At 38.8% G+C, this 23195-nt stretch overlaps 1 long non-coding RNA gene across 1 annotated transcript in view; it reads right to left on the bottom strand.

Moving 5' to 3' along the window:
- LOC120729777 overlaps positions 1–23195 on the bottom strand; it is a 61359-nt gene that overhangs the window by 22625 nt on the left and 15539 nt on the right. The gene's annotated exons all lie outside the window — the stretch shown is intronic.

Here is a 23195-nt window from a genome sequence, read left to right as displayed (position 1 = left end):
TTAGAACCCCCCATTTTAGTGCACTTGTACCCTTTTAGGCCATGCAGGTTTATTATTTAGGCATATTTTACAAACGCGCAACCTTTTTCTAAATGTAACTGGGTGCTTTAGGGGATTTAAGTGTGTGAGAATAAAGTCAAAAAAAGAACAAGGACAAGAACTGTGGCCTTCTGATTGACAGTCTTGCTAACAAAACAAACTCTTCTCACCTAAGAATCACATGAAACCGCTTTGAAGTCTGCACTGGGAAACTAAATAGTGTTGCAGAAAACTTAAGAGATTTATGTTCTTTCTCTGAACTACAGAACAACTTATATACACCAACTTTTTTTTTTTAATTTGCAGAGTTTGGATTGGAGTTTTGGAGCAGTTTGAAAGCAAAATTTTCCCTCCAACTGATTAACAGCACCTACTAGCTTCTGTGCTAAGCCAGGCATTAAAAAATAAGCTTAAATCTGCATTAAAGCTTTGTTTATGGTAACTGAATTGGTTAGTATATCTTAGTATATGGTTAAAATGGTGGTCTAGACCGACCTACTCGTATGCCCGAGACCTTTCGTGCACGCTGCTATTCGGGAGGGCTACAATGGTGAGTATAACCAAGGTGTAACTCCTGATTAGACATTTTCCCAAAAGAGTATTGACATTCTAATTTAACATGTGCTCACAGAACATGTCAAACACAATGAAGAAACAGTCAACTTCTGCTCCAAGCACCTGCCCTCCTGAGGTTTTTGCGTGAGTCACACAGTTGCATCTTGTTTCAGGGGTGAATAATGTCCAACTCAAAGGACAAGCCAAAAAGACATCATTTGTCCCCACCACCTCATATAAATGAAGCATTTTAAAGAAAACCCACACAATTGTAGGTATAGTGGGAGCAATAAAACACCCGGCTTTGAAGCAGGACTCTGGAGTTCCAATTATTTCTGGGATCAAGTTTTACTTTTGTTTTGTTATTTACTTTGTGTTTCACTTGCAGTTTTGTTGGGTTCAAGCTGTTTCTTCTGGTTTAAAATACACGCATTTACAAAAATTACACAACTCTGTTTTGTTTGTTGCCAGGGCGCCGAGTTTGGGCCCATGTAGAAAGAGATAACAGCCGCACACCTTTTACACATATTTATTCACAGATCCTTAAAGGCCAGTTAGAAATGTATCTATAAGTCATAATAAGAACCTTCACAAATGACCTATAGCGTCATTTTCTTGGGGAGGACAGTCTCATTGTAACACATTCAGCACAACAGTAATGAGTAATGCACTACACCTTAGATACAGGGCAGGTTTTCAGAGGGCGGATTTGTTTTTCTCTAAAGCTTGACATGGACCATGCCAATTGTGAAGACAGTCTCATTAAAGACTGCCTCCCTTTGTGTGACAGCAGCCATTTGTTTAAGAGCCTATCTTCTCTCCAGCCAACCCACATGTGATAAGTCAAAACATAGAAGCACTAGCAGAGACACCTGACAAATGGCAGTGTACACCTGCCTCAGATCATTGCTCCGTCTCTCTGGAAGAATAACGTCCGAGAGGATTCAATTTCCTGTAATGAATCTCAGTTAGGATATTAAAAAAATTGCAAGATGTTAATATGCTGTGCACATATGTGGGCTGACAAGAAGTCAGTCTTAAAAAGGAAGAAAGAATATAATATTTGCAGCCACATATGTAGGTCAGATTAAGTGATTCGGAAAAATTAATTTACCACAATATCTCAACGGCCTTGTCTAAAACCGTTAAATCTGTAGGTCAGCATTTTGTCTTTGAACAAGTATTTTTATATTAATTTAAAATCCAGGAAAACTGAATATTACATCTACAGAAAAATATTGTATCGGTGCTCGGATCATTGCTCAGGGCGAGCTACTCAGCCGCATCGTGTGAGTGACAGAGAATGACAATGTTTCCCATAAAACAACCTGAGGCAAACTATTGCTCAGCAACCTCCAACTCATTAAATATCTAATAATAGTGTAAGTCTTTCAACAACAAATACCATGTGGTGGCAACACTAGAAAAGAATGCAGCTGCACTTTAAGAGACAATTCTTGCGTGACGATACGTCAGGAAATGATCACACTATGAACATTTTTCAGCTTTTAGTCTTAAAATAATAAACAAAACCAAAATCATGAGAAAAAACCTATTAATTGCCATCCCCTGCACATCATTATTACTGTTGTTATTGAGACATAAAACATGTTATTGGAGCCGTGAAGGGTTAAGCTCCTGTAGCTGTGTGCTGTCTGTATTTCAGTTCCATTATAGCAGTGTCCCTCTGGCTGTATCGAGTGTCTGGTCCTCAGGATGTGGTGCAACAATTAATCCTCAGATTGATTCACTTCCTATTGAATTGCCCCCAAACTCAAGCTGTAACTCAACCTGTCCTTGTTAATCTAAGACACTGCTTTACTCAAACAACCTACAAAAAGAGGTGAGACATATAGCAACTGTTTGATCATCAATTTAAGCTCGACTGAAACTGTACTTGTGCTGACTTAAATGCAATTCTGTATTTATGGACAGGCACAAAGTAAATACAATGAATGAACAGCTAAATTGAAAGGGAAGTACATACAGGAGTAACTGATCAAATTATATGGCATCTCTATGTAATGCAAAAAATGTCATTATAAGGCTTCAAAAATCTCATTTTGGTGTGTGATGGCTGCACTTACAGCCACACAGTGGTAATATCGGTGTAGAGGCTGACACACAACACTGCATTCACATTTGTCTTTCTTTAAATATAAGGTTTAATTTACGGGATTATGATTTACGGGATTTTTGTGTGTTTTACCCGTTTTTGTGGGCTGACCAGCCACTATTTAAGTTTCCCCTTTGTCTCGTTAAGTTAGGTCAGTTTTTCTGAGTTATCAGTATGATTTGTCAACTTCGAGTTCTGTTATTTTGACCTCTTTTATGGGCCCAAGATTTTGATTCTTTTTGCATAATGTAACCAATTATGTTTTTTGGTTAAATAAAAAGTTGCCTAAGTTCCTTCGCTGCTCAGTCCATCACATGGTGCCTTCTTCAGAACAGTACGAATCTCTTGAGGTTTCTTTGCCAGCTCTGGATTCAGATCCAGTGTGAACTTTTAGTTTTTATAGGTAGGAAATATATTTTTCAGACTGACATTCTAATAACTGACAGTATCTTTCTGTAGTCTACAATCAGGTAATGGTTAATGTAGCATAGGCTAAATACTCTCGCACAAACTGTAAATACCAACTTGTCTTAAATTCTGTAAATATTTAATACTTCTATTCTCTATTTTTTCTCTTTTATTGTTATGATTACAGCTATTCTCTTATTTTCTTCTTAATATAACTGCACACTTTCTATATGCTCATGTAAAGTGAGGAGCACGAGCCAAAAGAACTTCATTATGGGTAAATGTGGCTACACTGTTTATCTGTACATGACAATAAAACTTGAAACTAGGCTTCAGTCACACAAGCCTAGAGTCACTGTAGGTACTAGCTAACAGTTGCTGTTATTATAGTAGCTTTAGATAACCTTGTTGATTCTGACCTAAGAGTAGGTTGCACTTTACCTTATTCCTGATCTTTCTTGCTTTAAAAATAAAGGTAAGTTTATATCTCCAGAAAGAGTTGGCTTTCTTTTTTCAAGAAGACATCTTAGTTTTTTCTCTATCAAAAACAAGCACAACAACAAACAAACAATATAAAGCATAGTGTGATTGCGTAATACATTTCTTTGGAACAAATGACACCAAACACTGCAGACACTGATCATTAATCAAGACATTCAGTGACTGCTGAGAACACTGATTTTCATCATTAGATGTTTAACAGTGAGAACAAAGTGCATTTCGGTACTCAGCAGCAGCAAAATGAAGAGATGACAATATTTAAGGTGAAAGGAGGAACCCTATTTCCTTTCTTCGTGAAGCCTAAATATTGATATTAAGATGTACTGAAGCTGCAGAATTTAAAATGTGCTGCAGTCCTAGATCGCCTCAGATTATATTTCCACCGATAAAGTGTTAGCGCAGCATTTTTTTGGGGTGAGATTTCATATCACTTCTGGGAGATAATATATTTATATTAAAAGGCTCTCAGTGCAATCAATCTTTCCATAGGGACATGAAAAAGGAGCTTAATACGTTTTATCAGGAGTACCTTTTTAGAGCATATAGTAGTCCTGTTCATTATGATTATAGTGCTGCAGTATAGGGCTCAAGGGGCCGCTTTGAAATTGTGAGAACAAATATTCCACAACTGGGAAATTTGTGTGGGGCTCAGTTGGCCAGACAGTTTAAACCACTGAGTTCTGGGGACAGTATGCTGTGAACATCATTGTGCAACATGAGACGGTAACAATACTAATCCGCTTCAAAGGCAATGTGCTTGTCACAAGTCCTTTAAAAGCTCCCTTCCCTAGTCAGAAACTGCCAGAGGGAAAACCACTAGGCTGCACTTTGATCTTGCCAGGTCTATCACTTTTGATAAGAGCCTCTGAAGCAAATTAGGAAAACATTGTCATTCAAGAAGCAAGCCTGGCTGCACGGCATGTTAATTAATGTAAACTGCTGGAAGCTCAAACGGCACTGCAAGGGGTTGAAATTCTCTACTTTCTGTTGGTTCTTCATTGGTTTGGCAAAGATTTAATCCTTTGAACACATGCGTTAGCTGTTTCTGACAGTGCTTTAAGATAACGCAGATCTGAAATATCTGAACTTTGTAACACTCTACATGACAAGAGTGTCAGAGAAATGTAGTCGAGATTAGTTGAAACCTGGTGGAGCAGAATGCTGATATGGGTAATGTGTATATTATAGATCAGCTGCAGAATTTATGTCCTGTGCATCAGTGCAGAGAAATATTTGATTTATTGTAATGTTTACGTTCCACATCGGTTCCTTAGTGTGTAAAACTAATTCACCCATTTGACATGTTATCAGCCCATTGAGTGGACGTTATCAGCTGTAACCACCTCCATGCAACTGCACTGGCAGATGATGGCCTCGTTCACCTGCCTGTGATATCGCCTCGCCTTAGTTGTTGAACCTGGTGCCATTTAAAAACAATTCAAAACAGCAACAAAAGTCCAAGTCATTGGAGTTTTACATATCTTAATTCACTGAAAATCCAATTTCTGTGCCATTAGCGAACACAAAAACCAAGTTTTAAATCCCAGTATGTCACATTTGAGGACACTTCAATGTGTCATTTTAACACATTTTAAGGTTTCAAACTACAGTCATGTTAAAAAAAGAACATTTTGATTCTATGGAGTCCCATTGAAACCTAGAGTACATCCTCCTGCATCCACAGGAATTAGGAGGCTAAGTAGCAGCTAGGTGCTGCTAACCAAATGCACTTGATTAGCTAAGAATCAGCAAGTGTGAGTGCCTCTATGCTGGTAGTTTGCTGTTCTGGAGCACTGAGGTGTGTGTTTACACAATGCCAAGGAAGAATTTGATACCCAGAAATCTGGCAAGGTTTATGAGACTTTTTCCAAATAATTTAAAATCTATCATTCTACAGTGAGAGAGATTATTCACAAGTGGAAACCTATTAAGACAGTTGCCATTCTTCCCAGGAGTTGACGTCCCACCAAATTCACCCCAAAGTCAGACTATGCAATGCTCAGAGAAACTGCAAAACTTTGGAGAATCTACAGGCTTCAGTTAGCATATACAATTCGAAAAAGACTGTACAGGTATAGGTTGTGTTGTTATGTCAGCAGAAATACGTCATACAAACTGTCAAACATGGTAGTCGAGGCCACAAGACCTGGGCACCTTGTAGTCACTGATTTGACCATTAACTCCAAGTATTCTAGAGTTAGATGTGAGGCAACATCCAACAACTAAAGCTTGGCAAGCCTCAAGATGACTGAATGACACAGTCAGACTCTAAACCTCAGCCTGTGCATATGGGAATGACTGCACACCTCAATGAACTGAAGAAACACTGCAAGCCTGAAATTCCTCCACAATGATGGATTTTATACAGAAAGTCATATAGATTATGAAAATGATTAAGAAAAACTGTAGAGTACGATTAGCTCAAACAGATTACTGAATTACAAGAACAAATCATAATTTGGATTCGGGAGACAGACACTATCTCTATACTTTTAAGATTAGGCTTAAAACTTTCCTTTTTGCTAAAGCATATGGTTAGGGCTGGACCAGGTGACCCTGAATCCTCCCTTAGTTATGCTGCAATAGACGTAGGCTGCCGGGGGATTCCCATGATGCATTGAGTTTTTCCTTTCCAGTCACCTTTCTCACTCACTTTGTTAAACCTCTCTGCATTGAATCACACTTGTTATTAATCTCCATCTCTCTTCCACAGCATGTCTTTTATTCTGTCTCCCTTCTTTCACCCCAGCCGGTCGCGGTAGATGGCCGCCCCTCCCTGAGCCTGGTTCTGCTGGAGGTTTCTTCCTGTTAAAAGGGAGTTTTTCCTTCCCACTGTTGCCAAAGTGCTTGTTCATAGGGGGTCATATGATTGGTGTTTTCTTTTCTCTGTATGCATTATTGTAGGGTCTACCTTACAATATAAAGCACCTTGAGGCAACTGTTATTGTGATTTGGTGCTATATAAATAAAATTGAATTGAATTAATTCTTTGTTGCTTTTATTCAATAAATAAATCAACAGTTCTTCATTTAGATTCTTGAAATAATTAAACATAAAATTTTGAAACAGAGAGCTTCTTGTGTTTTCATTCGCAGCAGACACATGCAGCCGTATGCATATGTGAAGCTGGATTAGCAGATAATCCTCAGCAGAGAGAGCGTCTGTGCTCTTAAAATGCCACCTGTGCTCGGCTCTGCCTGTTAGTGGAGAGAGCTAAGCTTGTATTGATTCCTCCAGGAGACAAGATGAGAAAATATTTCTCAGAGCTCTTTGATGTGTGAAACCATTTATAGCTTTTCTTTAACTTCAAACCTCTTTAGGTCGTCTGCCATTCACAGTCAGCTTCTGACATTACTGAACGTTATAGTGTCTCTCTCTCTCTCAGATCGTAGCCCAAAGACGGCCATTACCAGGCTTCTCTTTACTCCCCATCCTCTGTGAGGTGGTGCATTTGTAAAGAAATAGATAGGGTGGTATGGACTGTGGATATAGAGTCTGTAAGTGATTCATGGACTGCACTGGCCAGAAGGCTTTGGGAATACTAAATAAAACATGTCATTATATATAAATAATGTCTTCGCTTCTCGTCTCAGTTTGAGAGAAAAACAAAACTGGCATTCGAGTGACATTCCCCAACCACAATGTAACCTGAAAATAAACAGGAGAAGAAGAGAAAACATTTACAGCTCATTCTCCTCTTGATAATGAGAGCCCGCTGAGTCAATCAGCAGAAAACTAACATGCCAGGGGGCGCCTCTTGTGGAGGCACCCCGCGTCTACTGAGCCCGAAAATCTAAATACTCTGAAGGCGTTGACTTATTTAAATGAGATGGATGTTCCTCCCATGCTACACAGAACTCCTCAGACATTTGCAGGATTATTTGAGACTCTTGGATGGGGCGTTTTTCGTTTTCTTTTTTTTCTCACATGCATTTCTGGGCACAATTTGGAGTAATTTCCTGCAACTGTTTGTATAGTGAAGCGCTTTAGGCTGCGTTTTTAGAGAGTTTTGTTGTAAAAGCTCTACAGTATATCAATCTTACTGAGGGGAAGCTGGTTACTATTACTGCCACAGCTCTAACTTTGAAATAGTTGAATGATGACATCATACGTCACTTTATGGCCATTTTGCGTCTCTTCTCGGTTGAACTGTGCCTCTTTGTGATCATTTTGCGTGTATTTGTGGTCACCTTGTCACTTTATGGCTGCTTTACATCGCTACGTGTGGTAACTTTGTAAGTCTTTGTAGATGTTTTGCTCTTTTTGAAGCCATTTTAAATGTCTTTGTTTGCTTAGTTTCCAGATGTAGCTGCGTACCATTTACTTTTTCCTGTAAACCGTATTTAATTGGAACTATGCGATCATTGAGGATGCATTTCGCTTTTTCTTTCTTTGAATTGATGCCTTGCCACAAACACCCATAAATGGCCGTGAAGATATCTAACCCTCCGAGCTCACTCTGCGTTATTGGAACTCATACTTGTTTTATTTTACACTTCTGAGGCGGCGCAAAGGTCACATAAGAGTGATGAGACTATGGCAAGAGACAACCAACTGTGAACATGAGAAGCATCAGTCTCTGATCAATAATGAGCTTATGACAGTGATGGAGTGTAGGAATTGCAGAGAAATTGGAGAGACAATTTGTTCAGAGATTGGGATACAAAGCTCCACCTTGTTTCAAGGTCGCTATTGCAGCTTAATGGGAAATGTTTGCTGTATGATTTTGTTCAAAGATGCTCCAAAAATCCCCGATACTTTAATAAGAGAAAAGAAACAAGCTTTACCATCTTCCGAATGAGTATAGAGTAGCTGTAAACTATCCTTTCACACGTAAAAAATTGTCTTGATATGTCACCAAATCACACTCTGCTGTACTCATTATTGTCAAGCAAATCTAAAAATGTTTTGTTTTCAAATCTGCTTGGATTCGGCCCAAAACGATTCATGCACAGTTGGTGAATTGTGGTGCAGTGTCTCAGCACATGGTTCACAGTAATGCTCGCGTTCACCCTTTGATTATGAAATTTACATGACGTGGAAGCAAAGGGTATCCTCTGAAAATGAAACGTTAACATTGGTGCAGGTATAGTTTTTAACCTTATGTGCTACCTGGGTAACTGAAGTGACATGTCTGTATCTTACTACTTTGAGCTCCAAATGTTGAACCCAGTGAAGAGAGGAGATACATATATTCATGTTTAATATGGACATTTCTTATGCAGGCTTTTAATTTTCTATCTATCTATCTATCTATCTATCTATCTATCTATCTATCTATCTATCTATCTATCTATCTATCTATCTATCTATCTATCTATCTATCTATCTATCCTGTACCTAAAGCTACTGACACCATCTTGTCTGCCAGATGCAAACCACAGATGGAGAATGTTTGACTTCAAAGTAAAAGCAGCACCTTTTGAAACGTATTGGTTTCTGGAGTAAGGCAAAAACTTTTACTTTGAAGTCAAATTTTCACTGATTCTGTTTTTCAAAGCACCTTTTCAGTGCAAGTTTCACTACAGCTGAGAGACTACAGTTTTTTTTATTGGTTTGGCGCAGTTTTCACAAGCAATTGGTACATTTTCAAAACTCTTCGTACTTATATCACAACAGATCATCAAAAGTGCACCTTTTTCAAACATTTCAGCATATTTCCAATTGTGTTAGTACAATACACATTATGACAAAATATCCTTTTCACTACACAAAATAAGTGTTTCATCTAAATAAATGTTTCGTTCACAGTTACCGCCTTTCATAATGTTATCTCTATAAAATTTTTGATTTGCATCTCTTATTATTCAGTTTAATACATTATTTTATCATTTAATTCAACTGATCTTAATGTTTAATCAATGAATCATTCATTATGTCCTTGGATTTTCAACTTGACTGATTGTTGTCTGGTCATTTGTAAGTTACACATTGCTGCAAGAGCTTTCAATCTAGAAATACTACAATTGCCTTAATTGTTTCTTCTCCCCTTCATCAAGATCACAATTTAGTTAACAGTAAAGTAACGACACATGTCTTTGAGATCTTGTTGCACTGGTTCAAATTCATGCTCCCGACCGGCATAGGATCAGGATGACTCGTCGGGAGAGGCAACACTTCATCGAAGAGTGTGGTGCATACTACGACATAGTAGAGTGAACACATGACAACGAGTAATGAGGTGTGATGCTCCTCACAGATAGTGGTCTTACAGAGAAACTGTAGGCAAAGACAACGCACCAGCATTCTCAATTGATAATGACCGGGAAATCAAACAGGGTATTGAGAACAGCAATGACACCTTTGCCAATGTGCCATCAATTAGCCTTCCAACGATTGCCCGGCTTTTGAAGAAGCACCAGGTTTCCATGAAACAAATTTACTTGGTTCCTTTTGAGAGGAACAATGTCCGAGTGAAACAACTGCGTTCAGAATATATTCAGGTACAACACTAAACTGGCATGCAATTACTGTAACAGTACTGACAAACATTAGTTGTAAAAAAAAAACGAACTAAATTATCATTTTAGAGGGTGATGGAGCTGGACGCTGCTGTGAATCATCACAAGTATATTTTTGTTGATGAGGCCGGTTTCAATCTGGCAAAAACTAGACGCAGAGGACATAACCTTATTGGACAAAGGGCTACCATCCAAGTCCCTGGACAACGTGGAGGAAACATCTCAATGGGTGCAGCTATATCTGAAGATGGTGTGGTAGGCTGTAGACCAGTTCTAGGGTCATGCAACACTGAACACCTGATAGTCTTTTTTTAATTTTATTTTTCAAATGAACTGGAGCAGGCCTGTCAGGGAGAAGACATCGTCTATGTTGTTGTGTGGGACAATGTCAGCTTCCACCATGCACAGCTGGTTCAGGAATGGTTTCAAACACATCCTCGCTTCATGACCTTCCATGATCTTCCACCATATTCCCCTTTACTCAACCCCAATTGAGGAATTCTTCTCTACATGGAGGTGGAAGGTGTATGATCGCCATCCCCATGAGCATGTCTCCCTTCTTCAAGCCATGTGTGAAGCTTGTGGTGATATAACTGCTGGGCAATGTCAAGCCTGGATTCGTCATGCCAGGGGATTTTTTCCCACGGTGCCTGAACAACGAAGACATCCACTGTGATGTTGATGAAAATTTATGGCCCAATGTTAATGTTAATTTTGCTTATGTAAATGACTTGTTTTGTTTTTCCTCCCTTTTCCGTGTGTGTGTGTGTGTGTGTGTGTGTGTGTGTGTGTGTGTGTGTGTGTGTGTGTGTGTAATTTTTGCTGTGTGAAGTTTTACAGTTCAGTTACACTCATTCATCACCAAGGACAATTTGAAACGCTTACCTTGTATTATTTGCTCCTGAATGAAATGATTGGTAAAAGTACTAAGTTGAAAAAAAGATCTTACTGTTTTGTTTGGGTGATTAAAGCAAATGTTCTCAAAATATATCCCAATGATCATGTGTTCTGAAACAATGATTAAGCGGAATGAAAATATGTACAAATACAATGAAATCATGACATCAGATTTGAAAGAATGACTAGTGGTGTTACAAATGTGAGTTTTGTACTGAGAGATTTGAAAATGCACACTTTAGTTATGAAAATAGTACCAAACCAATTAAAAAAAACTGTAAATGTATGCAGACAAGTTGGTATCTTCCACACAAACTACAACCGCAGTAATCTCCTTGTGACCATAACCATAAGCCTTTAGGTGCAGCATCTACTTTCCGAGTGATTTCACCTCAGGAATACACATTTTCCCCCTAACAACAGGAGGTTGCCAGGGGACTGTCCTGTGTGACTGAGGCCTAAATCTAACAAATGAGTAAACAGTTCCACAATGGGCTACACCCCAATTTAGTGGGGCCTCTGGCAGCCATTGTGCCCTTTTTATCTCCATGTGACTCTCAACAGCAACGGCAATCTCTGTCTATATAGTCAGTTTGTTAAATTAACTTAAACAGATGCTTGATGGTCTCATTTGGCACTTCCTGGGTCCAACCTACACAGTAGATAAGGACAGTCTGGAGGAGAGTAACGAAACAAATGTATCAAATCTCACAACTAGCATGTTTTAATCAGGTTACGGAAAATGTTACAAACACTGCATTCTGTTTAGAAGGGACCTCCTGTGACAAATGCATAAAGTAGATTAGCAAGAAGACTCTACCAGCCTGTGTTGACTCTTTCTTTGGCTGCTTTTATTCATGGCACAAGTTTTATATTTAAGTGAACCTTTGGCTTAAAGCTGAATCACAATGTTATTGCGATATTAAGACGAAGAGCCTGAAATGTGTTGAATGCCAAAGTCAGTAAATTTACATTCGACTTGTTCAAAAAATGTGTTTCCCAAGTTTTGTGTATGTGTGAAGCAGAAAAACATGCACTGCATAACTAAAATATGCACAGTCATGTTGTCAGTGCAGTACTGAACAATTTGTTTTGTTATGTTGTGCAGATTGCTTTAAATACACTGGTATGAGTATCTTAACAGGTTAAATATAAGTAAAGCTGAGCTGTTTCTTTCTTATTTAGCCTGAAACCAGTTAAAGTAGTTGGATGGTCATAGCATTTGGGCAAGCCTCTGCCTACACTGCTATGGAAGCACAGAAAACATTGATTTGGAGTCAGCAGGTTTGAAAATACCACAGCCAACAATACAAAGCAGAAAATCAATACCTAAGCATAGTCAGTTTCACTGCCAATTGCAGTTTCTTAAGTGGACTAAACCTGGAATTACAGTAATGAAAACATGATTGATTTCTCACTTGCTACTCGGGGATACAAGCAGCAACGCACGCTGCTTTAAGAGATGAGACGTGCTACTTGACCAACTTCACAATGGAAAACCACATTTGTGCTTAAGGCAAAGTGTGGATGTAATCTTGCTGCAAGCCTGAGAGCAATAGAAAATATTAATCACACGCAGGAGGCAAAGGGGGCGTTCGGTTAAAACACACACACATTACGCATTGCAGAAAGGGAGGGAAAGAGAAAGAAAGAGCATTTTATTGCCTGTCTTCATTCCCCTGGTACAATGACAGGCTTCACATAAAAGACATGATTTTTCTGTGGAAGAAAAGGCAAGTGAAGTACAGCCTGTGACAAAGAAAGATAGCAAGTTCCCAGAATATTTTTTGTGCAAAAAGAGGCACAGTCATGATAAGTGTCTGGTACTTTTTTTGGTCTTTTTCATTTTCAGTTCGGGTTAACTGTGAGATATATGATCATTTTCAGTCCAATCAAGCACTTATAAGTAGTAACTTAAGCACTCTCGGGGAGAAGATTGCATTAGACAGTCCAAAGGCAGGGTGGAGGTGATAAGTGCTTCTGCCATCTCTGCACAGCTTGGTGGGTGATCTATTGCAACGCGGGATCCCATCTAGAGCTGTGCTGTAGTTTGTGGGTGATACTAAAGGGCGTCAACCACACTCCAGTGAGCCATTAATTCACATTGCAATCCAAGGCCTCTGCCACACACAGAGAGCCCCTTTGCTTTCCCAAACATACGTACATATTCCAGCACACAGCCGCATTTTGGCACCCAGCTGAACCCAAGTGGGAAAGTTAGAGTGGGGGGAAAAAAAAGAAAGAGAAAAAAAATTGGACAAACTTGAAAACAGCCTCTGTCAGAGTTTTAAATAATGCACAGTGCGAGTCAGCGTAGACAGTCTAGCCTGAAAGGAGTCATAAATACCACACAGATGTCAAACCTTCACTGTCTGCCACATCTGAGCTGCAGACAGCAGTACTTGGTCTGCTGACAGCGTTACAACCCACACATAACGCACAACTTTTGCAGTTTCAAGCCATCATGTTACTTCTTGTAAATAATTATCTATCTTTATTGGTTAAATGAATTTACACACAGCCGTCTCAATATAACGAAAGCTTTTGGGGAATTGATATTACTTATTTTCTTTCCAAAAGTCTGGATTGAGACCTCTTCTATATTTGAACAGCATAAAGATACAGGCAGCAGTTGGACTAGCATAGCTGGTAAACCAACTGGGTCATGCTAATCTGGGTCATAGCCTAACAAAATCCACCAAGCACCACATTATTTAACATGTTTTTTTGTTTATTCCATACAAATACACAAGCATAAAACTGTGAATTTGTAGCTTTGACTGGGCCTTTTATGCAAATCATATCAGTTATAGCTGATCACTATCACTGATCTGCCACTTCATATTTAATATTTAAGATGTGAGGGTATAATTATAATACTTTCTAGAAGAAAGTACTTGGCCAACACTTCTAGGCAGGTAATCTAACGAGAGAGCTCTAACTGTAAGGTGAACAATGATAGAGAGCAGTGTTTGGTGTGATGTATTACAACGCAAACGTTACATTACAGCTAAATTTATGTTGTTAGTTGCGTTATAAACACCTTTTCAGTGATCTGCACAAGGGGTGGATAGAAAGACAAACAAACACATCAAATGTGTCTCTTTTTCCCTGCACATCTGTGCTGCAATCTGCCGATTGCAGTTTGTGTGCAGGGAGGAGGAAATAATCTACAGATTTTTAGGAGTGAGATATGGTCATTACTTTCATTTTTATTGCACAAAAGGGCAAGAGCACGATGGTAAAGGGCAAGCCACACGAAGCCTAATTACATGTCAGTGCACCAGTGCAAATGTGGTACAAATTTCTTTCTCTGGGGATTAATTAAGTAATCATTGCTGTAAGTTTTTTGTTTTTTTTTGTAAGTGATGCATTGCTTTTTTTGATACCCCAACACTGATAAGGACATAAAAATTACAGCTATCAAATCACCGGTCCAGTCTAATTAAAGAATAAAAAAGAGTTGGCAGCATTGCCCCCAAATTTAATGTACACATATGGGTTGTTCAAGACCACCGTGGGCTGAAGAAGACTTTTATGTTCATCAGAAGTCATTTATATTTATATATGGTGATAGGACTTCATCCATGGCCCTCCTTACCCTTCTGCCCCTTCTGGAGAGTCACATGTGGGTAAAAAAGCAGCAGGACCCACTGTCACTAAGCTCGACTGTGCTGTGTATAAACTATTTCACAAAATTTCAGCTTCAGAGAGCCAACACAATCAGCACTGTATGAATACCATGCTAATTCATGTTACAGAGAAGCAAGATAATCTATACTGTAGGTACACTTCTGAACATTTCTACTACAGTAACAGCCATATTTGTTACCACTGGCCGGCACTATTAGCTAATAGTTGTTTCCAGGTTGGCTATTATAAACAAGGTGATTGGCTGTTTGAGGAGAGGGCTGGACACCAGAATTCTCAAATACATTTCTCTCCTGGATTTTAAGAGTGTCATATCTCTTCCTTACAAGGTCTCTTTTCAATCTTAGCTTCACAAATAAACTCATTTAAAATGTGGTGACTTCCTTGTGAATAAGAGAACAGAAAAAAACAGCTATTTAACACTTTTCCATTTTAATTTTCTTTCAACAATCCTTTTTTCCCCCCAAATCTGTGAAGAGCTGTACGATTTTGCTCTGCACTGAATAATCAGGTGGACATCTGCTGGAACAAAGTCGTCTGAATATTGACATTGCCACCATCAGAAAGTCCCTCTCCTTAGTATAGCCTGTTTCCTTGGAAACGTGCCCTGCTCTCTCTGTCAGTCTCCTGGCCTCTGTTCTAATCTCTTCAAGTCCTGTGAGATGCTGCTGATGCTGCAACACACAATAGTCTACTCTGTTTTTGGGCGATGTCTTCCTTTTTACTTATCTCGATTCACTGGGTTTTGCAAAAATGGAATATATCCCTGTGCCCTTTAATGACTTAATACTCTCCTTGACTATTAGCTGTGATCCGTGGGTGGAGGGTTTGTCACACAGGAATGAATAAAATATATTCGTGACCTCCAAGGAGAGCGATAAGGACTGTTTAAGCCTTTTATGATGAGACAGTTGAAACCATTATTACAGTACGGAAAGAATATTTTATCATTAGCAGTGTAGTTTTAAAAGGAAACATTTAGAGCATCGCAGACCTGTATCCGCACAACTCCTCCTCCTCTTCTCTCTGTCTTTTTTCCCCTTGAGATCTCAGTTCATAAAACAGTTTGATCAACAAAATCTCCTCTGCTGCTGCTGCCATAAACACAAATATTGTTCTGCAGATGCATCTTTCAGCCCCCGTGGGAGCTGCATGCATCTCAAACTGAGGTTGTGGCAGACGGGGCTGAGGATGAATTTTGGTGAGGGGGGTAACAAAGCACACCTGAGCCTAACAGCTGCATCATGTTGGATAAACTCTCTGGCTTTGACACTTTACTGTTAGCTCTGGTTGTAATGAATACATCTGACTTTTTATGAAAAATGGATACATCCACCATGACTTAAAAAATTTATTTGGAAAGTACCATTTCTGACATAGTAGTCCTTGCCACAACCTCGAAGTTTGACATATACAGACAAGAGCTACGGCTCACACACTAGGTAAGTGTGTGAGCTTGGTTTTTAAGGTAGTCTTTCCATCTCAAATCATGAAATGTTTCTGCTTGGCCACCTGTGATATTCTTGAAAATGTTATGGTTTCAAATTTTGATACACATAATGATTGCTGTAAATTTTAGTTTCATATATGAAATACTTTTAAAGACACTTTTCTTTAAAAAAAAAATTGCTCGTCCACCCACCTCCAGCTTGTTTTTTCTGTACACTTGTTTGAACGTGAGTATGAATAACTAAATATTAAAGCCTGAAATTTTCACTGATCTTTTTCACCATAAAATTGAATCAGGGTCAGTTTGGTGCAAATATACCCCAAAACAATTTCTCTGTGTGGGCTTGTTAGAATGGAAAAAGTTAAAATAAAATTAACGTAAATGAATAAATTGAAAAAGTCCTGTGAAGTCTCATTCTTGAACACACACTAGCACGGCTTGTGATAGTTTCTGTATTTCACAATACTGCAAAACAAAACATGCAGAATGCTCAATCACATACATGAAGAAAATGATATTTTTATTCAATGCTCATGCTGGCCGGCTAACCCACCCTAACCCTTGTGTTAGGGTGGGTTAGCCACATGAGTGCCACAGGCAAGCACAGATCAGGATCATAGTGCCATCTATATTTTATTGCATTTGGATTAGACTAATATCTACTAGTATTTTTGTTTAGTATAGTGGTTCAACTAAAGCTAGCCAGAACTTTTTAGGTGTATCTTTCCCAAACTCCAGGTCCTTTTATTTTAAGAAAGGCCAGTAAAATATTTCAGGCTTTTATCTTTAATGCTTTTTGAGATATTCATGTTCGAACATTGCCTCAGATTTCAAAGTGTAATAAAACTTGCTGGAAGTGGGTCGATGGAACATTTTTCAAAGAACTGTATCTAGAAGAGTATTTGATATATGAAGCTAAAATTTCACAGCAAACTTTGGACTAGAAAGTTTTCAGGCAAATCAGAGGTGGTTGAGCTGAAGGCCCACGGTCATACTGAATGACCCAAGGTGGATCAGTAATTCAGTATGACATTAAATGCTACAAAATGGGAAAACTAAACTTGGAAGTCGAGCAGCTGAGCCCTAAGAGCACCTTTGAGTTCAACCAAATGACAATGAAAGGCACCAGGCTGTAAATTTATTTATTTCTGCAACACAGTTGCATGGACTCACTTTTATATCAAACCTCACGTGAGCATTCAGATGGGGTGTGGGTGAGATTGTTGGTAATGGCTGACTGAATTGGAGTTTCATGCTTCCTGATTGTTCTTCAGCAATATTTGTCAGGACATTCATTTTATTAAGCACACGAGCCAAATACATCATTTTCCTAGAAATATATAATCTGTGCAGCCTCGTGTTTTTTTTCTCAAATAAACTGAGTGAACCATCATATCAAAAAGAGCAAAGTCTCCTTGGTAAGAAGGTCATATACATTTTAAGCTCAACAGAAAAGCTCTGACAGCTCCAGATTAATGTCGTCCCCAAACTAACCGTCGGCTGACAAAAATAAGCAGGCTGAATCTATCCTGACCTCAGGAGTGCATATAATTTACAAACAAGCATAATCATACACACAGTGACAGCCAGGCTCACAGAAACACACACCTACATCATTAGAGACCCATTATCAACAAACACAAACAGATACATGGGGGAAGATTAAGAGACATGTACTGGACTATAAAAGATAGCATGTGACTGCACAAATTCCTCGACAAAGCGAAAAATAGTAGTCTCCATTCTGAGAGCTACTTTGATGTAGTTTTCATTTTCAGTCACAGAGGAAAAATTAAATAAACAGAAAATCTAACATTAACCATCCACCAGTGGAACCATCGAATTAAAATAATGTTTGCAAGCAAGTTGGAACTTCTAGTACTAAATGAACTGGAAACTGCAGTTCCACAAGTGGCCACTTGAGGCTGGCTCAAAGAAAAGAGTCAACACCATTGTATAAAGGATGGACATAGCTACTGCGACATTAGTGATTACAGGCTGCTATTGGAAGACTCTTTAAAACTACAGCTATCGCTATCTGGTGGCCTGAAGACTACATCCATGTTTTATGTTACCCAGGCAACTGGGTTTCTTTAGGTTTGTGAATACATTTCACCTCTCATCCAAAATGCTTGTTCAGTTCTAAAACCCAGTGGTGTTTTTTCAGTATTCAGCTGTTTAAAATAGAAAATATTTTAAACATCATTTTCTTCAGCACGTACACTGTTTTAAGTTTATGTTTTGCAAGTAAATTAACACCCTGTTTAATATCACATTGAATTAATTCATTTTCACTGCTATGCTGTTGACACCCAGCTCTATCTGTCCATGAAGCCAGATAACACACACCAATTAGTTAAACTGCAGGAATGTCTTAAAGACATAAAGACCTGGATGGACAGACACTATCTCTACTTTTAAGATTAGGCTTAAAACTTTCCTTTTTGCTAAAGCATATAGATAGGACTGGACCAGGTGACCCTGAATCCTCCCTTAGTTATGCTGCAATAGACGTAGGCTGCCGGGGATTCCCATGATGCATTGAGTTTTTCCTTTCCAGTCACCTTTCTCACTCAGTATGTGTTAATAGACCTCTCTGCTTTGAATCATATCTGTTATTAATCTCTGTCTCTCTTCCACAGCATGTCTTTTATCCTGTCTTCGTTCTCTCACCCCAACTGGTGGATGCAGATGGCCCCGCCCCTTCCTGAGCCTGGTTCTGCCGGATGTTTCTTCCTGTTAAAAGGGAGTTTTTCCTTCCCCCTGTCACCAAAGTGCTTGCTCATAGGGGGTCATATGATTGTTGGGTTTTTCTCTGTATCTACTGTACAAATATAAAGCACCTTGAGGCGGCTGCTGTTGTGATTTGGCGCTAAATAAATAAAATTTAATTGAATTACCGATTCATCTTGCTAACCAAACTAGCTTGCCATCGCTTGTGTAATCGCTTCCCAAGTCAACCATCTCAAACAAATATAGTATTTAAAAAAAAAAAAAAAAACTGTGTATGATGCCAGTTTTTATTATAACCAGTATAAAGCTGAATGTATCTTGGAAATAGGAACAATTGTTTGAAATCAAACTTTTTTTCAGAATTCCCAAACTGATCTTATGGGCTAGAATATCCTTGATCCAAGGTACCAAATAAATAAATTAATAAACCATGATTGAAGTCTACAACCTATATCTTGTACCAGATGCATGTTGAATGTAGTCAGATGCATATGAAGAATGAAAAATACAGAGAGTGAGAGGGAGATAGAGTGTTATTGATTTGACAGTCATGAATCATGTCATTTGTTGCGATCGAGTCTTGTCAATAACCAACTGAAATCTGCTGCTGAGTACTAAATGCGATTTGCCCTGAGCATGTTGATCCTCTTCTGGTAAGACACTTGGGAAAACATGAATAAATAATAACAAAAATAAGGGATTTTTAAAACCGTGCCTGATCCAGTACTGACAAGCTAACCTTTATTACACTTACCACCGGGAGTGTTTTAAAAAAACAAAACAAAAAAAACCTTAACAACGTAAGGTCTGATATCATTTTAGATACCTGAATTCCTTAAAAAACAGTGTCTATATAAAATATCATAACTATACAATATAATAAAAACCCCCCCCAAAAAACAAGATTTCAACTCAGTAAGAAACAAGACGTCTCAAAGACACTGAATGAATACGTGCTTATTATTGTTGCAGCACTTCATCACTGTTAGCTGAGTACATGTTAATGAATAAAAATGTCCTACTAAACCTTGCATTCATTATGTGTGATGAATATGGATATATTCGGCGAGCATGCTCTATTACCAGAATCATGCATTAAGAGCCTCTTCCAGCCCCGAGATCTGCACTGTCAAGTGATTTCCTGCTATATATGAGCTGAAACCCTCTGTTTATTCCAGTGTCTAAATCCAGTGAATAACTTGTTTTCTTTACACTGTTGTCCACCTGCACATACATGGAACCAGATAGTTTGGTGTTAGTCATGAAGTGATATTCCCAGCAGACCTAACCCGATTAGAAAACATATGAAGGAGTGGTAGTATCAAAAACTCCCTCAAGAAACTGTCCAGTCTGACTGCAGATATAAGTTGTGAAAACTGCAGTTTCTGTCTTTGCAAGCCAAATTTTAAATGCCTTTTGAATGAAACAGCACATGAATGGCTATAGCGTCTCTGATGCTCTAAAAACAAATAGCATATAAAATAAATGTGCTCATTATTTTAACTTTGAATAATTTTCAAAGCATTACTTGACTTTCTTGAGGTAGAACAGACTCTCTTTAATCCAGGCAAGAGCTTATTTGATGCAGGCAGAGATAGGAGCCCAGTCAAAACTAAATCAGCCAATAAACCATAAAGCTGCAACGCTGCAAATCTGATGTTATCCCTGTGCAACCAGTTGAGCATGAACTTGGCTTTGTGATTCAAATTGGTATTTTCTCCATGCTTAAGCTAAACAGATGGAAGATAAAGGCAGGAGCATGTGGCTGTAAAATCCCCAGAAGTATACAAACGCATGTAGGACAATTTCCTGTTTTTACATTTTAAACTATCCATGTTTATGTCATTTATTTCTGAATTCTTATTAATTTTAGAATATTTTACCACAGGAATCAGGGAAATTCCCCAAATTAAATATGCACTTGTTTTTTTAAGGCTATGCAACGAAATACCAACCTTTCTCCTGCTTTTAGTGTCCAATGAAGCAGTTTATCTGTCAATTAACACTGGCTGATAATTAAATATGGTAGGAGCAGATCCCCTGATACCATTAAAAGGTGGCAGTGAACATAAATACTGAAATCACAGAGGACTGGGTTTCAAGTGGAACAGATCCTTTCTGCGATAAGTTTTTCTTTCTTTTTGTTCTTCTGCTATGTGTATATTTTTTAGCTGATGTTTAAATCAAAATGAAAATATCTTCCAACCTAGCTAATAGAAAATTCACAGGTTTCAACTGAGCTATTGTTGCTGCGACAGGCTGGTGACCTGTCCAGGGTCCTGCCTGTCACCCTTTGACACCTGGGATAGTGACGCCTATTTAGAATTAAAATGAATATGTATGAACTATTTTTGCCATTTTAAGATATCTTCTCTTATCAAAACACTGTCTGCATTAATACATGTAAAGCTAGGATAAAAAAAGCACATGTGATAGACATAACAGGTAATGGATCCTAATAGGTGTAAGAAAATCACGACAAACTGAAATATAGAAAAGAGATGCAGCCCTCTGCCTGTTTTATTTATTTATTATTTTTGATAAAGTCAGTTCAGTAAAGAGACTCGAGTTTTTGTTTTATAGATATGTCTTAAATATGTGGACCATACAGAATCATTTTGTAATGAGAAACAGTTGTATACAAGCAGCTTCTTAAAGCAGTGTTGTCATAACATAAACCAGATGTACTGTGGGCTGCATGTCTTGACAAAGAAACACCTCTTTGGCACACAACGTACAGCTCAGTTTGAAGCCGAGTGAGTTCAAATAAGAGTAATAATAACTACTCTTTAAAACGGCACAAAACAGGACAGAAAGCGACGGGACAGTGCATCAGTTTAATAAGCCATTACACGCTAGATAAAGCAAAAACACTGAGTGATACAAGTGGCTTCACTCTGTGTGTAACCTATGCAGAGTGCATCTGGATTGCAAGGGAATTACTTACACCCTGTTGTGGTCCTTCCTCTGGCTGTTTGGGTTTGGATATGTCCCAGACAAAAGCCTGTCCAAATAAGATCAATGTGTTCATGCTTCTCGCCTCTGAATAGGCACTCTCCCACAACTCTAGAAGCCTGACATGAAGAATAAATGAGAGTTCAACCTTATGCTAGAGAGCAAGAATCTTGTTTGCATCAAATAATAGATCCACAGTATCAGGGGAAATAATTCAGATGGACTGGTGCATAACTCCTTTGCATGTTGGCACAAGTTGAAAATTTAGCACGGCGTCAACTATAAACCTCTTACATATATAATGGATTATTCTGGTTTCTTGTGCATCTGTGCCAAAGTGACATATTCGGGCCATCAGTACTGTACAGAGCCTTGCCTGACACCTTTACAGCACAGTTAAGGTGGTGTGCCTAATTGTGTAACAGCTAATTGCAGCATGGTGAAAGCTGTGTAAAAAAGGAACCAGGATAATGATCCATTACAACAGAGGAAGATCATCGGGACTTCTAGCACCTAGCGGGCCTACTCAGTGCTGTGGTTGTAAACATATAATAGCTTAATGGCAGGACAATTTGGAAGCAGCTGGAGGCGAAGCAGCCTAGGCAGCTGTTTTGTTTCAGAGCAGCAGTGAGGGGGGGGGCGCATTGCAACCCAAAAAACCACATTACCATACAGCTCTGCACGAGCAAACACATGCATACGCATGCACACGGACACACATTAATGCACCACATGTCATTAAAGTAGCATAACTCCACTTTTGCAGATAAAAAAACCCCACAAAAAAACAAAGAGGCAGTCAAGAATGTCAAACTGTTTGATCCTCTGGCCCCATACGGAGGAGATGGGCTTCAATACAAGGACAGACGCACATGTTTAATACATAGTCAAAACAAGAAAACACCATCGAGTTTTGCAACAAGACCATCACATTGTTTGGCTTTTGGGTTCTTGCCTGTTGGAACCACTGTCTCACTCATCGCTGATAATGAAAACGCATGACAGATGAGGTATTACAGCAAATATTAAATCCAAATGCAATGCCACAGTGCCCGTAGATGAGACATGACTTTAGTTTCTAATATTTAAGCTGGTCACAGCAAACAGCATTTGCATGCACCAGGACCTAGATTTTGTTTCTAGTGGCCTTACAGTAGGAGCTACAACGCCCTCTACTGGCACCAGGTCCTGGTCTTTTTAGGTCTGTGGTTCCTGAAAACATAACCCCGGTCCACAAGAAAAACCTTCAGTCACATTCTCTTGCCCACAAGCTTAGAAGCTATAATTTCGTGGCTTGGGCAAAGTGATTTAGTCGGAGAAGATGACTGAGGTTTTGTGCTCCGGCTGATGTCAGTTCCTTAGCATGAATATGTCGTGTTTGTTGTTGGTTTTTTGAAACAATGGGCATTAAAAATATCATTTGGTAATC

The sequence above is a fragment of the Simochromis diagramma genome, unplaced genomic scaffold, assembly GCF_900408965.1.
Source record: "Simochromis diagramma unplaced genomic scaffold, fSimDia1.1 OVJJ01000293.1, whole genome shotgun sequence".
In the NCBI taxonomy this organism is placed as follows: Eukaryota; Metazoa; Chordata; class Actinopteri; order Cichliformes; family Cichlidae; genus Simochromis; species Simochromis diagramma.
This window is presented reverse-complemented; position numbering and strand designations above follow the sequence as displayed.